The sequence below is a fragment of the Tachypleus tridentatus genome, chromosome 8 (genome assembly GCF_004210375.1).
Source record: "Tachypleus tridentatus isolate NWPU-2018 chromosome 8, ASM421037v1, whole genome shotgun sequence".
Classification (NCBI taxonomy): Eukaryota; Metazoa; Arthropoda; class Merostomata; order Xiphosura; family Limulidae; genus Tachypleus; species Tachypleus tridentatus.
The window spans coordinates 92,349,821-92,368,224 of NC_134832.1; the positions used below are offsets into that span (position 1 = coordinate 92,349,821).

Below are 18,404 nucleotides of genomic sequence, written 5' to 3' on the forward strand. Positions count from 1 at the left end.
GTTTTTTCTCTTCTTTCTCTTCCTCTTTACCCTTTTCTTTTCCTTTTTCCTTCACTCTCTCTCCGAGAGTGTATGGTTTTCTCCGAAGTGGGAGGCCAAATAACCCCCTGATCTCTCACGCCCTGCGGGCATGGTTAGTGGTACATAATTAAAAATATTGTGTAAATACCGTTTATTAAAACCCCTGACTTTATCAGATGCCAAGCGCTATTTATGTCCAAAAAATACAGCTGATAATTGTCAATTAAGAGTAAAACAGCGGCTCATCTGTTTGAGTTTTTTATAATTAATCTGGATAGCCTGTTCTGGCAAGGAATACTTTAAGAAGAAACATTAAAACTTTATCATTATCCTCACTGGATATTCCTTAATGAAGAAATATCGATAATACATTCTCACTGGTCATAAGCAAGGACTGGTTGCTGAATTTGAAAAAAGAAACCAAACAAATAGAACCAAGATAGCGATGGATATGGTTTGGTATGTTTTGAATTTCGCGCAAAGGTGCTCGAGGGCTATCTGCGCTAGCCGTCCCTAATTTAGCAGTGTAGGACTAGAGGGCAGGCAGTTAGTCATCACCACTCACCACCAACTCTTGGGATACTCTTTTACCAACGAATACTAGGATGAACCGTCACATTATAACACCCCCATGGCTGAAAGGGCGAGCATATTTGGTGTGACTGGGATTCGAACTAGCGACCCTCGGATTACGAGTCGATTGCCTTAACCAGCTGGCCATGCCGGGCCGGATGGATATGGACATGTCACTGGATCCGCTAATGATCACATCACAGAATAGGTTTTTTCGAGTTTACATGGAGAATAAAATACTATATTACTGACTTCGTCCACTGACTTTTAACATTATACTTTTATTTTAATTAACTTTAGAATACTATTTTATGAATATTTTACAACTGGGTAAAATTTTAGGATTTGAAATTCTGGTTCTGTTTGTTTTGTCAATAAAAAGCCTTTCATTACGAAAAACAAGCAATAACTTTTAAAACGAAAGCTAAAACCGTTACTTATAATATATTAAGGTTTAATTTTATCATTATTTATGTCTTCATTATCGCTAATGTACAAGTGCAGTCGGGTTTTATATGATGTCACGTGGATTAATACCTTGCCCTTCAGAGCTTTGTCTTTATTAGTTGTTCGATATGAAGCGTTACCACGGTTTTAATAAGCCAGGCATGCAAGTATTAAGTCAGAACTAATTCAGAAATAACTATCAAACCAGAACTGCTCCAGAAAACCTGTGCTACGACTACATTATTGTAGATATCTGAGCCTCAGTCCGTTGCTTGAAGTCACCAATTTTCAGCAGCATATATACAGATAACACAATATACATTTATTGTGTATATATAACACAATATATATAAATATTTATGTCCACTTTCCCTCATGAAGTATACACATGAAGCTAGTAAAACGAAATAGGAACATGATATGTTGGTTTAGTTTCTGATAGAATTTTCAGTTTCTTTCCTTTTTACCTTGTTTTTGTCACATATTCATGTATATAAGAATGGTAAGGAAAGACACTGATCTTATATATGAAATGTGAGAAACTATATTGACGATCTGTGTATAAATTAATCCAGATGTTACAAATTAAACTAACTGTTGTTTTTCTTTTGTCGCTTTTGGTGGTGTTTGCGTGCCAACGTATTATTCTCCTTAAATCTGTTTTTAATTAAACCTGTTTAGCCTCTGTATAGAAAACACAGTAAAATCATTATTTCTGTCAATGGAGTGTGTGTTTTTGTATGGCAGAGACACATCGGGGTATCTGCTGAGCCCACCGAGGAGAATCGAACCGCTAATTTTAGTGTTATAAATCCGTAGACTGTACTACCGCTGTACTAGCAGTGGGCCTCTAAGTAAATAATAAATATATATTTTTAAATAATATTTGAATTTTTACCATTCGTTTATTATTTAAGCATTGATTAACCAAACTGGAGGTGTACTCTTAATATGCAAATATGTGTGTGTGTATTACTCAAAGTAGATAAAGGTTAAATATCTACATAACAGAGTACTCAAGGTGTATTAAATGTAAAATGTTGGGTCTTGTATAGCCTGATGGTTCGATTTGTATCTTGTAATAAAAGGTTTTGTAATGTTTATATAGAAACTTGCATCGTATCGTCTACTTAAATTATTTTCATTTCAACGCAAGTTTACTTTGGCCTTTCTCATTTTAAAAACAAAAAAAACGATGTTAAATATCTTCTCTGTATATATAATCTTTCTAAAATAACCATTTATAAACTATGTCGTTTACGTAATCCGTATGAATTATTCTCTGTAGGTAGATCATGTGAGATTTGACTTCTATAAAACGCCACGTCGTATAAAAAAAAATGTCACAATTCAAGAGTTTCCCCCAGTGGTGGCACAGCGGAATGTCTTCGGATTCCCACCGCTAGAAAGCGAGTTAGAAACCCATAGTAGGCAGTGCAAGTTTGTGTTTAATTACAAACAAATAATTCAGGAGTTAAGGCTTAGTGACTTCTGTCTAGAAATTTTATTACTTTAAAAGTTTTACTTTCTTCTGATAAGAAAATAACACGTCGAAAACAGCAATTTTCTCAAGATAAACTCAAAGTTTTAAGTCTTGTTTCTGGAAACCTTGTGTTTTGGCTGTTAAACACAAAGCAACAAAACAAGTTACACATTCTTTGTCCACAGCATAGATTAAGACCTGAGTATTAGTATTATAAACCCTCAAACATACCTTTGACCCATTGAAGAGCGGCTTAATTTTTGGGAAGATAATTTTATCCGCCCATATTTCCTTTCTTTCTACCAGATATACTAATTTAGTTTAGGAATACCCAAAAATCCATTTACACTCTTATTTCAAAAGTATTGTTTCTTTTCCTTGAAGAGTTAGTTCTCTAAAAAATATAAAGAGTTAACTTTTATTATTTCTACTTATAAATGTAACTACTATTATATCTTATAACATTCATACAAATTGGCTACGTTGTTTTAGAAAAAAAACACGTAATTTATTCAGGTCAATTTTTGTAAAACTTGAAAAACTTGAAACATGTCTTTCCTTTGGCTGATGCTTAAACTGTAATGGTGTATCAAGTAAACTATATAAAAGTACAAAAGAAAATTATATCTCGCATTATTTGACAGTAGCTTTATTATGGTGAAGATAAAAACTGGTTGTTTTAGTATCTAATTCTAGGCGTTTGTTTGTATAAGATCACAAGGCTTTGCACTCGCAATATAAGGTGTGTTTTTTTCTTTCAATAACCAAAATTTTTAGAACATAACGTTGTTTTGGCTTTGTAACATGATGTTACCTTGTTTTAATTACACAGGCCTGCAATGGTTTTATTGGCTTGAGATTTTTACATGTTACACAGTAATTCCAGTACGTTGAATCCGAAAGTGGTGCCCAAATTTCTCCATCACGTACAGATGTTTCACAAAATGTCATATGTAATTGTACATAAGTAAATCATTTTTGTTGAAATTGGGCCCATTTTGTTAGGCTTAAAATGTTAAGAACTACTGGCCATAAATTTCTCTAGATCAATCGCGACGTGAGAGTCTTATCGATCGTTCTAGAACCTACAAGAAACACATATAATAATAGAAAATGTTCATCGTGGTAAAAGATAATAGTTTGATCTAAGTAAACGTTTTTTTTCTTCTCGATTTATAAAACATCCTTACGTGATATAAAAAAAATGAATATTATATCAAAATCTGCGTAGCTGAGTTATGGAAAATTCGATATTGAAGCTAAAACGTTTATAAAGTTTAAATTCGCAGACCTGTGTTATTTTAAAAACAATGTGATTTTTAGGATACATATCTGTGATTAAAATCACAAATTATTTCAGATATTTTTGTTCCTTTTCTCTCAACAGTTGATTATGAACTTGTTAAGTTACGTCTCATAAATAAATTTGTTGTGGACTAGTTAAAAGATATATAGTAAATGTCAGTAGTTAAGCGATATTTTCTATATCCTTTGTAATTATTGCACTATGAACTAATTAAAAACATTTCTATTAATAAGTTCTCATGAAGTTTTCAAAAGCGATGTAAAAGTATCATTTGCAGTAAGACATGACCTTAGTCACAATATTCTATCCCAATAAATGTATTAATTCACTAGATTCGGCTTGCTTCACTCTTTTTCACGATAACCCAGTTATCGTATTACACCACATTGTGAGATACATTTGTTAAGCATATTAAGTTTTTGTTTTTAATATTTTAGTACGTGTGTGTGTGTGTGTTTTCTTACACCAAAGCCACATTAGGCTATCTGCTGAGTCCACCGCAGCGTTGTAAATCCCGAAACTTATCGTTGTACCAGCAGGGGACTTTAGTACATTCTTAATCTACAACCTAGTGTCAGTTGCTTCCAAATATACTGATTCATAAAACAGTGATATAAAATATAATTTTAATTATTGTCAGAGCGCCAACATGTGATCCAAGGTTCATACTGTTTTATCCACCTCAGCCCTTTTTTGTGTTATTTCAAAATTTGTCGTATCCTGCCTACAAGAATATATTAGAGTATTTTAAGCTATCTAAAATAGGAATGTATTCTAATATGAAATGTGACGTCAATTGAACCTGATAACAGGTAACAGAGATCACGTGGTGATGCAGTTCGTTGGAAGAAGCAGCAAGCTGGTGTTTGAAATCCAGGCGTATTCTTCGTATATGTTTTACATAAAGAAGGATTTTCTTTCGATACAGATACAGAGTGGTTGACAGGTTTTCATAAAATATTTTTTATTTCTCTGAAACTTTCACACTAACTCAGATCTTAGAATTTTCAGCTATTCGCGGGTATTTATATCAGAGAAATTTGTCTGGAAATCAAATTTAACTGAATATTATACATGGACAACTCCATCTTGGAAACTCCAAATTCAGCATCTGTGCACATGTTATGAACTAATTGTAAAAAAATTTGACGTTAGGAAAGGTTATTACATCTCGATGGTTTTATGCTTCCTATTTAATATAATAATGCAGTTTGGTACCCTTTGTTCCACCACGATTTTATATCGGCTGTGTTTGTCATGTAAGTTACAGATTTACTCGTTCAAAATCGTTTTAACGCACCCTCTCTTCAGAAATACCCATTTGTACGCCATTTTGAAACCTGGGGACATAGAAAGTGGAGAATGTCGAAAACAGGTTAATTTATAATTATCTATCAATCTAATTGTTCTATATTTATTTAATTCTGCTCAAAAGTATCAATATGAAATGTTTTCAATATAAATGACATAAAAAATGTTTATATGATTTGTTTCACACAGTTTGTCGCAGTACAATCGTTTAGCATGCAAAGCGGATTGTCATAGTTTATACACGATTACTTTCAAGTTCTCAAGACTTTCATTTATTCCACCATTCTAGAGACTTAAGTGCTTTATGTAATGGAGCAGCAGTAAAGAAGTTTACGGGTGGCTTACAATGATTTCTTTTATGAATTCAAAAACAGTTAAGAACAGGAGCACACTCTGCCTTTAATATTAAATACTAAATTCTTTATATAAATGTTAAAAAAACTTTTTTCGTATATGACAGTTGTAAGTGCCTCTAGGAGTTCAACGCAAGCCATCAGGCTCCTGCCACTAACTAACAAATCGGGTTCGATACTTGTGTTGTGTAGAGTACAAACAATCCAGTATGTAGCTTTGTGATTTAACAGCAGGCAAACCAAATAATTGTAAACACATTTAAAAGTTTCCCTATTTATTTTTCTCTAAGTTATATAAGTGTTTTAGTAATAGCACAAGTTTAATTTTTTCTATAAAATAGTTTCTATTTTCTTTTAATTATATAAAAATGTTGAAAATATACTAAAGGACGAGAATGGAAGGAAAGGCGATCGACTCGCAATTTGCGTGTTTCGAGCTCGAAACTAAGTACTGACTATGATTTGTTTTTCAGCTATGGGGGTATTATAATGTAACGATAAATCCATCTTTTCACAGGTAAAGAATAACACAAGAGTTACCGATGGTTGATGTTAACTCGCTGCCTTCGCTCTAGCCCATCACTCCCAAAGCAGACACGACTAGTTAGATAAACCTCGAATAGGTTGGCGCGAAATTCAACAAAGCCAAATCGCATTATATAATATCTCTATAATTAATTGAGTAATGTGTGTGTGTGTGTGTTCGTGCGTGAGAAGCTACTTGAGCTTCATTAGACTGTGCACAAATAACATTTGGAGTAGAGACGTACGTATGACGTCATCATATGTGTGATGCAGAGGTGGGTACAGATAGTGTTGTGCATTGGAAATGTAAAGGTATTCGGGAATAGATCTGTTATTCCTCAGAACCACATCTCAGACACAAGTGTTTATGTGCTTAAGTTTCTTTCATTTATTTGGAGACACTTAAAGCTGCACCGTCATCCTATACTTAGGTTTTGAATGTATTTTACTAGATAAGTCGATAGGTTTATCATTTTGACCACACAGTTCGGTTTAAAATGTCTTTTGTGCTAGAGGTTCTTGGTGATTATCATGTGTTGTGGAATATGTTTAATTATACAGTCACTGGATTGCTCCACATGACTATAATATTTTTTTAGGACAATACGTACCACATAACTAACCTTTCAATTATTTAGTTGTATGGTGTTTATTGGCACAAAACAACTGGACTTTGTGCGCCAAACAACCAAGAAACATTAATATTAAAAATATTAATATACTACGTTAATATCAGATATAACAGACACACACACATATAAATTTTACTGAAATTAAATAAATACATTTAAATAAAGTTAAATAAGCAAACTGCGTTAGAAACAGCAAATCCTAAGTTCTTATTAATTATATTATAACCACACTTTTAAGTCTAAACAAAACACATTAAAATTACACAAACTGCACTGCATTTAAAAAAAATCCTAAGGTAGAAGCTACAACGTGTGATTATGAATTGTATCCTAGGTTTTGGAGTATAAAAGCAAGACAGTCACAATAACTTTGTATACTAATATGGTTCAATGTCGTGCAATTAGTGCCTCTACCATATTGGGGGCAAGAATGCTAACTTCAAGAGATAAATCTTACCTACCCCTAAATGCTAGTACCTTATTTCCTTATTTTTTATTGTCATATTTTTACGTTCATCTTTTTCTTATTCTTATTATAACTTGAGAGAGCAGTCACCTTCCACAACTGACTGCAGGCAGTGAAAGGTGATACAGATGTGGGACGTTGCAGACTTGAGCACCCACATCTTGCTCTTTTAATTTCTAGTCTAATTGTGTCTATTTCTTATACGATACTAGCAAATCGGAGGTTAATACTGATAGACGGTGTATCCCCATCGCAATGTGGGTCCTACTTCCTCAGTCGCTTCCAAAACCTAGGATCTTTTTTTAAAAAGTGCGACGTATTTCGCTTAATTTTAATGTGTTTTGTTTCAGCTTTAAAAATTATGGTTATATATATTTATCTAATAGGGATATTTAGCAGTTAGGAAGCTATAGCTGTGTAATAGTGTGTATCATTATGCGTTTTCAGGCCAACATGGTTAATCATCCAAGATCATGTCAACAAATCTTCGTACTACTGGCGCTTAGTAATCAAGACTATTACAGTGAGTGAATATAAGCAACGATCGTAGTGATGTATTTATATCACAATCAATAAAGGAAGCTTGCTACGTTTATATCTCATGAACAGACGTACAATACTAAGAGTTAGTGAAAACATCCAATTGATATATTAACTGATATGACATTTGATTTACACTAGAACCACCTCTGTATACCTTTCCCTTATTGTTGAATTAAACGTTTTACTGCTTTTCTTTGGAAAAGAAACAAAACCTCAACACAAACTTTAAAATGTTACAATCGGAAGCTATAGAAACTTGGTTTGTCCATTCTGGTCACACCCAGACCATTTTACATCAGCTCCAATTGCTTCTTAATGGAAATTTATAAAGCAATATTTAAAAAACAACAACATGTCATATAAAGGTTAATCTATTGCTTTTAATAAACGAAAGTAAGATAAACAGCAAAGTGATTTAAGTTAAAGAACTGGGAGTAGTAACAAGATCATAAATGTATGTAAGTAGTCATTTATAAAATTACTTTACCTCAGGCACGGCATGGTCAGATGGTTGGGGCATAATTTGAGGGTTGCAAGTTCGAATCTCCGTCACATCAAACATGCTCGCCCATTCAGCCGTGGGGGCGTTATAAAGTGAAGATCAATCCCACTATTCTTTTATAAAAGAGTAGCCCAACAGTTGGTGGCAGGTGGTGATGACTAGCTACCTTCCCTGTAATTTTACACTGATAAATTAGGGACAGCTAGCTCATATAGGCCTCGTGTAGTTTTGCGCGAAATTCTAAAAAACAAAGAAACAATCTTTATTTCAGGAATTTTGCTCAAAGCAACATAGCCATAATTTGGAATTGACAAGATGTAAAGAAGGCAGCTAGTCAAACACAACAATCGTTAACTCTGACAATTATTGTCTGACTAAATAATGTACTTTGATCGTTATTCTTCTAGCATCAAATGGCAAATAACATTACTGTCCAAAGGTTGGTGTACCACAAACACTTATATTCAAAACCTGAATACGCCAGCCTTTCTGTTTAAAATTAGAATTTTTAAATATATTATAGTTTTCAGTCATCTAAAAAATAATAATCTAAATGAAAAAGTAAGAAAAAAATTATAATTAATTCGTAGATTTATCTTGGAAAGTACATCAATACATAATTATGTATTTGTTAAATAGGCCCTTTTATCTTATTAAAAAATATAACTATTTTTATGTAGTTTGCTAATGGAGTAAATGAGCAGTATGTGCTAAGGTATTCACTAAACAAGTGATCATGTCTGATAACCTAAAACATGTTCCCTTAGCTACTTCTTATGATACATTTATGAAACAGCGACACCTACGCACAAAGAGAAGTACAAGAAGTAATTCCTAGTAGACCACATTTATGCAAAGGGTTTTAATGTTTGGTTTGTTTTGAACTTCGCGAAAAACTAAATGAGGGTTACTTATGTTAGCCGTTCCTGATTTAGTGATGGCAGGCAGAATAGAGAGAAAGCAGCTTGTCATCACCACTCACCGCCAACTCTTGTGGTACTAGTTTGGCTATGAATAGCGGGATTTAGCATAATGTTATAACACCACTATGGCTGAAAAAGCGAAAATGTATAATGGTATGGAGATTCGGACCCGCAACTCTCAAATTGGGATTCAAATTCCTTAACCACCTGGCCATGGCGGTACATTTATCATTTGGAAATGTAATAAGAATGGATTCAATGCTCCCCTATTTAGAATGTTCAAGTTCTGCCAAACACTTTTAATCATCCTCAATTTGTTTAATGTGTTTTAATACTTAACTGGCTGTCATATGAATTTATTTTATGATTATTTATACCTGGTTGAGTTGTTGTATTTAATGTGTAAGTTGTGTGAACAAGTTTCCTCTAACTAATGTTTAGTATTGAGTTTGAATGTTAAAAGTATTTCAAAAATGACTGTGACAACAGTAACAACATCATGCTAAGACCATATCTTTTCATTATTCCTTGTTTGGATTGGTAGAAATCTCTAAAATATTAATGTGAGGTAGATAAAGTATTGAGGTTTACACTGGTGAAACTGGTAAAATGAAGTGTACAGAGCTCAGTTTTTCTTCAATATGTACTTATATGTAGTGCATGATGTATCTATGAAATATATATATACACTTATTATACGTTTATCTAACAGTTTATTGAATTACCCTTTGCCCGGATTAATTCATCATATAAAGTGGCAGAGAACCTACGAAACGTTAAACCATGTCATGAGCATTTGTTTTCAAATTAATCAGTAATACTCTACTCAATTAATGGAGCAAATTGGCACATAATAGTGATTTCGAATGTGTCTTTCATCCTCCAGATGCTAAATTGCATTAAGATCAAAAATTGCCATGGGCGTAGAAGATGTTCCCACTTTCCATCTTATTTCTTAAAACATCCACGAAGAGTTTGAGTTCTGTAAATGGAAGCATTGACATTTTGGAATTAAATATCTGTGGCATGCTACACATCAGTCATCCTTGGATGAACTTGATGAAAAATTACACTGAAGTTAGTTGAAGCATTTATTCTATCTTCTCAAGCGATTAAAGTACCCAGAATACGTCACGAAAACATGTTCATAATCATAACCTTATGGTCGTAGGCATGGACAAATGGAACCAAAAGAAGGAGTCGAATGATTCGTGTGACTTTCTCCATTCTTGTTTTTACCTATCTATGCCAAAAATGGCAAAGCATGACTCGTCTGACCATAATTTTTGCCATACCTCGTTAGTCCAATAACTGTGCTTTTTACATTGCTTGCAGTGTCTTTCTTATTGGTAACTGAGATCAATAATTTTCACCAATGGTCTTCTACTGACATGGTCTATTCTTTACAAGATTCTTCGTAGGGCTGTCCAGGTATATGTGGATTGGCATGCATTGGATTTCATTGTCAGTTTGATTATAGTTGAACTTTGCTGCCATATTTAACAACATTTATTCTCTTTCCCTTACTACATGTTTTGAGTCCTTTTCCGTCACTGAAGATATTTTATTATACTTACAGTTTCTAAAACTCGATTGACTGAAGTATGGGAGCAGCTTACTAGTAGAACTTTAAAGCTCCTGTGACTCTTGTCATATATTTATCTACTGTAATACCTTTTATATATACTTTAATATATTTACAGTCTCTCATATCTGTTACACTGATTGAAAATGTGCTCGTCTCCAGTGGCGTATTTTCCATGTTACCGCGTAAACCAGCTTTAGGAGAATTTAAGTGTTCTGTTCAACATAAAAATATTTTAATCTAATCTATTACTAATAGAAACATATGATTACTGCAGTTTGCAAGAAAACCAGCGACATAAGATGTTATTTACACAAGACATGACCATTGTTGACGGCAGTAACTCTGAGAGTGCTTATTATATGTATTGTCTGTGGTGATTGGTGTGGCGAAGACAGTTCAGCCAATTAACATACATTAAACAACTCGGATGTACATCGCTCATGATTGCTGTTCAACGTAGAGTAGTGAATGCCAGATGGAACTAAGTTCGTTTTATTTATTTTGTAAAAGCAAATTTATTTTTAGTTGCATCTTTTTCATTATGATTTTGCAAATGTTTGTGATTACGGTTGTGTGTGCGATAAACGAAAGCAACAGGACAGGATATGCCACTGCTTGCCACAGTGTTGTAAGAATCTGACACATCATTTGATCAATTAATTTGAACCTGGAATTCAGTTGAGGTGTGTGTCTAAAATGATGCACAGGTCGTAATAAAGTGACTAACTTCTGTGTATCACTATTTTCGTATATGATAGTATATGTGTGTTTACGTATAAAAAATAGTTATGGTATATTTATATAGTAACTTTTTGGCTTATTTCATCTATAAGATAATATGCTTATGACGAGTTCATATCATAAACTACATATTTCTGTAGGTTTGATTCAGCGTTGTTGTTTTTTTTTTCGCGCTTCCAGATGCGAATATGGGATGTTATCGTTCATCTAGTTGTTATTAATGGGAACTGTCGTTACCTTCTATTAGATCTCCTGATCCATATGTAATTTCATGAAGTTATTGAATTGATATCACATGGGAAGATAGAAGTGCAGCAAGTCAGGTTTCCTTGGCTGGGATTGGCTAGGCTTTTATAAGTGACTGTATTCCAGGGAAGGGTTCTTTGAACGCTAGATTTATATTTGTAAATCTGACAACGTTCAATTACACAAGTTCATTTTTTTATGTTAAACAATTATCCCGTAATCTTCAGTTGCCGTTACTCCTGTTCTGATTATTTTTGTTTATTTTATTGATTATCAATCACCTTAAATGACTACCAATAAAGAACGCAAATAGAAGTCAATTTTTTTAAAAATTAAAACCACATGGGTGTCTGTTCTAGCCAATAAAAGTCTTCACAAAACTTACAGATAGCCACATCTTTCAATCTTCTTATTTCATAGTAACAAATTCATAAACTCCCTAGATTATAATACCACATGTGAACACTATGCTGGAGTGTTCTTACATTTCATTTTTGATCTGGATGAGTTCTAGGCACCTCTTATAATTGGTGATAGTGTTTTTATTGTAACATATTCTACTAATTCTCTATTAATTCAACAATTGAATTATCCAAACAGTTCATCTGGAGTCATAATACATAAAAGTAATTATTAAAAAATATATAGAAAAAGAAGCATATTTTCTGAAACAGTTATATATTTGTTTTTAACCAAAACCTGGGAATATAAGAAAAGTAAACATAATTTTGTGTGTTGTATTCTTATTGTGTTAACTCACACACAGTTGTTAGTATTCTATAGAGTTCCTTATGGTGGAAATAGGGCATTTATATTACTCGATAAAATTAAACACATTATCGAAGCAGTGTTATATTTTGAATTTAAACCGTTTCTTTTAATCATTTTGATGTCAGCTTATTTTATAGCCATGTAAACTAAACACATAAAATTACATGTACGCCACGTGCTTGGTAAGATATTTCTGTTCTTGAGATTCTTAATATATTTTCAGATATTTAGCTGAGTTTTGTAGATTTTAGAATTGCGATAAGTTTATGTTTGAGGAAATTTTAAAATTCTACAAAGACGTCGACCTGTTATTAAATTCATTGTGCCATTTGAAAACAACAGTTACAACAGTAACTAATGATCAGTTCAGAGACTTCTTTTTACACGTGCGATGTTCGGTATCACGGAAGGAAATATAATTTACCACCCCAACAACAAGAGAGCTCGGAGATACAGCTAACTTGTGATTAATTGGTTAATAAAGAAGAAAAAATAATTATAGCTGTGGCATCAGGTGTACAGATACGAAGTGATGACGCACATAACAAGTACAGCATAAAGATATTTATTTCTTTATTTAATGCAACACAAATACTCAACATATATTAAACCAACCATGACTTGATGATTACTGTGTCGGAATGTAAAATAAATGGTTCAAAAGTCGATAGTGTAATTGAATGTTGGTGTGTCTCCTAATGCAGTTAAGAATCATCTTTGGGTTACACGGAATAACATTTAATCTGGTGAAACTAAACTGATGTAGCTTTTCTTAAACAAAATGACAGTACTACAGTAGTTTTGTTTCTATTTTTTTATTTTGACTAAAACTACCGTTTTGTTTGACAAGCAGGCACATTTTTATGTATAACATCCAAAGTGTGAAAACACAAAAGACTCCAGTTATTTTGCTTCTTTTTTCCATTTTTTTCATTTTATTTAACCTCCAAATATCAAGTACGTTTATTTTGAATATCCATTGTAGATGTTTAGTCTTCTGGTTGATAGTTCATTTTTAAGCCACTAAGGCTTCTTCTGTAGTTTAATGAAAGTAAGATTTGTTATACAGCAGGCTAGGCATGGCCAGGTGGTTAAGGTACTCGACTCGTCATGTGAGGGTCGCGGTTTCGAATCCCTGTCATACCAAACATCCTTGTCCTTTCATTTATGGGGGCGTTATAACGTTACGGTCAATCCCAATATCCATGGGTAAAAGAGTAGCCCAATACTTGGCTGTGGGTGGTGATGGCTAGCTGCCTTCCCTCTAGTCTTACACTGTAAAATTAGGAACGGATAGCGCAGATAACCCTTGTGTAGCTTTGCGCGAAATTCAAAACAAACCAAGTTATACAGCTAATCTGGTTGTAATGGTTAATCAGGCTATGATTAATTATCTATATTCTTTTCACTTCGACCTTGTGACTATATTTTACTTTCTTAATACTTAATAAATATAAATATTATTCTTATTAGTTCGTTGTTATGGAAACTAAAAATTATTGTTCATTATTTCAAATCTTCTCCAGTCAACATTTTAACTGATTATATAACGTGCTCTTGTTGTTTTTCGCAGAAATAATTGAATTAATGTAATATCAGTTGAAGTGTTTGTTTGTTTGTTTTGAATTTCGCGCAAAGCTGCTCGACGGCTAGCGCAGATAGCCGTCCCTAATTTAGCAGTGTAGGACTAGAGGGAAGGCAGCTAGTGATCATCACTCACTGCCGACTCTTGGGCTACTCTTTTACCAACGGATAGTGAGATTGATCGTCACTTTATAATGCCCCCACTGCCGAAAGAGCAAGCATATTTGGTGTGACGGAGATTCGAACTCGCAACGCTCAGATTATAAGCCAAATGCCTTATCCACCCGCTCATGACGGGCCCAGCTGAAGTGATATTCCATATTAATATTTTTCTATGTGAGAGCTATGACATGACACTGGCTTTATGTAACCTTTTTTGTCTTAGAAGCTTAAACAGTAAGGTTTAAGTACAAATGTAAACAAAAATGACAAAAAGGTATTCGTTTAAATTAAGTAAGCCATTTCATTTTTTTTAATTTCGCATACGACTTTACATGCCAGATAATTGTCTGGTGTAGAATTTAATGTTCTACAACATAAAATAAAGAACGCCTACTCCATTCGCGCACTCTTAACTAACAAGACATGTAATCTTGTAATCAGCCAACATGCTACAGAGTTTACTTCTGTTTCCAAGTCCTCGAAGCCTTTTACCACAATGTCTCTGCCACCTAGTGGCCATTAAAAATTAATTAGTATTATGGTCCCTTTTTTCTTAAAATTCAATTCCCCCATGACCAATCTGTAATTTAAAAACTGCTTTTTAATTTGTATAATTAGTGGGCTCAGCAGATAGCCCGATGTGGCTTTGCTATAAGAAAACATACGCACACCGTTTGTATAGAATGTTAGCATTTCCTCCAGATTGTAGGGTTTGTTTTTATCTACTCATTTGTTATGATAGCAACAATTTGATGGATACAATGAGCACTTTAGTAATATTTTGGCAATAACATTTATTTTAATGAAACTGATTTTAATAGTTATCGGTAAATAGTCACCGGTTATATAATGATTAAAATATACAGATGAACAATCACTGTTGACTCTTGTCTAAGAAAACCTACATTTACAGCCTACTGTAGTTACTGAGGAAAGTCGACGAAATTACTGACAAAATACCGTGGATAGAATTTGTTCTTTAATAGATGTTTCAGAGATAACGAACACGTTTATTCCACCTTTATCAAGAACTTTCTTTGGAATCTTCTATGGAAGGGATACTATCCAACTGTTCTTTTAATGTATAATATTGGTATGAATGGCCAAAAAAAAGTTTTCTTAAAGCCGATATTACAATAAGATTACACTAAACAATGCAGGGGTAAAAATAATAGTTGGTTGTTAAAGGTGTAAATTACACGATACAGCCCACAGACATCAAGCAGGAACTGAAAAAATCAAGGTATAGAAATTAATAAAGGGGAAATAATAAGCAGAAAAACAGACGAGTTGAAAACACTAGCAAAAGTTTTTAACAAAACGTGAAAAATGTAAAAACTTAATTGAAAATGGTTTACATATAGAATACTTACGTTATAACACTGAAGAATAAAAGGCTTTCTCACCCATAATACAATGTTTCAAGTGCCATAAAATGTGGACACATGGCAGAAGACTGACCTAATAACGCTACATGTGTAATGTGTGCTGATAGCTATGAAATGAAAAAGTGTGAAGATATAAGAAATAATACTAAATGTGTAAACTGTGGAGAGGATTATCATGAAATCTTTAAGGCGTGTAAAACATATAAAGAAGTTAAATAACAAAATCCCAGAAGTTTATTAAAGAAAACCTTTTGTTATGGCTATAAAAAATTCTAGGCAAATTCCAAATGAAGTCACGTTAGATAAGACTATAAGCGACCTAAAACATAAGGTTTTATTCAGTATAACTTTCTTTTAGTGGACCTTTAAATTGAAATCAAGGATCTTAGAACTACAAAGAGTGATATTGTCAGATATTTTTGTGATACAATACAAAACCATTTCGAAGTAGAAACCAAAACGCAAGACGTTAAAAGTAGTAGCAAGCTGTTAAATAACGAAATTGTACGAAAATAACGAAAAATGGTAGCAAGAAATGAAGTAGAGCTATATCATTCATCGTTCGTAGTTTAACCGCGTCTTCTCGGGTAAACTTTCTAAATTAAAGTTTAAGAAAGTTGCCTTACATCATACTTAGGAATGTTTACATAATACACCTGCTACTTGACCTTGAAATAACTTGCAATAAACTTCAGAATATTAGAAGCCAAGCTATCAGAATTTTCAAATTATTTCTGTTTACATGTTAGTTGTTATACATAAAGTATAAAATAATGTTTACCTATAATTCTGTATTTTAGTACTTTGTTTCTATAAGAATAAATTAATATTTCTCAATATGCAGTATTAGATATTGCAACGAAATAACGAAGAAATAAAATAGGTACCAAAAGTAGAGGCACATTTTGATAATTTATACCATAATTGATGTGACGAAACCCAGTCTGACTAGTGCAAATATAATCTGATCCACAATGCCTTTAGCTGAGAAATACCAAACTCTTGTAGTGGATAATTGATCTTCCAGCAAAACAATGATCCCAAGCAGTGTAGTCCAACAATATATTGATGGTAAATAAGTCAGAGGAATACTCACTGCCATGGCCTGGCCTGCACAAAGTCTGCGTATTAACATTCCTAAGGATTTATGGGTCATATAAAAATTGAGAAGGTTAAAAGACTGCCAAACAATTCTGATGAATTTTGAAGAATATTAAAGAACATTTGGAACAGGAACAATATTAAACAATTGCATGTCGTCAAACTGAAAATAAAGTGCGATGCAAAGTGCAATCATATAAAATATCAATTCATAATTCCAGTAAAACACGTAGTTTCAATACATCTAAATATAAAATGATGAAAACCTTATAAATATCAGCTGCATAACTTCTTCGCTTTACTTTAATATATTCTGTAATGTTATTTTGTGCCATAACTAAATTCTATCTTGTTGTCGTCGCTCATTTTTGTGATTCCTTTATATGTGTCACGTATGCCTTTTCTGCTTTAATTACTGTATATCGCATAAACATAAATAAAAACAACGACATTATATTAACACAATAAAGCGAGTTTCAAGTTTATTATTTTTATTTTTTGACGAAAACTTAATTGCTAGTACACCATATTTTATCGAATATTTAATCTGTAATTTTAATTAGAATTATTTTAAAGCCAAAACCACCTAACTTCAAATTGGTAATATTCTTGAAACTCCAATTTGTACACTTAAAATTTGAGGAACAGAGCCAACACACGTCGCATACAGTTCGATATTGTTGATTAATTTTAGAAATTGTATACAGTTTGATACTTTTTATCATATTTAAATTAGTTCAACTTCACTAAATAACAGACATGCCGAAAGTCTTCCAAAAACTGTACTTGTATTGTCACTGTTTTTGCGTAGAATTATATTTATTTACACTTCAGGAAATAGTTATATTCCATCAGTTGTCTTTAAAACTTTCACAACTTTAACCCATTTCCTACTTCCATGAAACATTAAGTATCCAGTAGTTTCGTTAAATACACAGAACACCAGAAACTTGTACAAATTGTGTTGCTAAAAATAGATTTTGTGTTTTTGCACTTTTTATAAAACCTCGCGAAAATATAACTTTTTTTTTGACAAAATATATAGTTTCAAGTTACTCATTATTTCGACATTGTTTTTACGTTTTATCCAAGAATTTAATTACATGTTTTGAGTAGATTTATTGGTTTGTTTGTTTGTTTGTGGTTAAGCATAAGCTGAACAATGTGCTATCTATGCTGTTTTCCCCACTGATATCAGAACCCAGTTTTTAACATTATAAGCATTAAAAGTTACCACTCTGCTATTGTGAGGGGATGATTGTTTAAAGCGTTTGTTTACTGAAATAGTATTTAAATTAGTACATCATTTGAATGTTATAAAAATGGCAAAAACCTTATTATGTTGCTTCGTGTCTCTTTCTGCTAGTATGAAGGTGTATCACAATATTTTAACTTCTTGTACGTTGAATACTGTTTCTAGCTGGCCTGGCATGGCCAAGCGCGTAAGGCGTGCGACTCGTAATCCGAGGGTCGCGGGTTCGAGCCCGCGTCGCACCAAACATGCTCGCCCTCCCAGCCGTGGGGGCGTTATAATCTGATGGTTAATCCCACTATTCGTTGGTAAAAGAGTAGCCCAAGAGTTGGCGGTGGGTGGTGATGACTAGCTGCCTTCCCTCTAGTCTTACACTGCTAAATTAGGGACGGCTAGCACAGATAGCCCTCGAGTAGCTTTGTGCGACATTCCAAAACAAACAAACTGTTTCTAGCTAATTCATTTGGAACTTTTTTAAACTATTAA

At 33.1% G+C, this 18,404-nt stretch overlaps 1 protein-coding gene across 1 annotated transcript in view; it reads right to left on the reverse strand.

Moving 5' to 3' along the window:
• Positions 1 to 15,036: 15,036 nt before the first annotated feature.
• LOC143222942 (uncharacterized) overlaps positions 15,037 to 18,404 on the reverse strand; it is a 166,661-nt gene continuing 163,293 nt past the window's right edge. Inside the window, exon 6 of the transcript XR_013012592.1 lies at positions 15,037 to 15,406. The gene's annotated coding sequence lies outside the window, so the exon portion shown is untranslated. The remainder of the gene's footprint in view (positions 15,407 to 18,404) is intronic.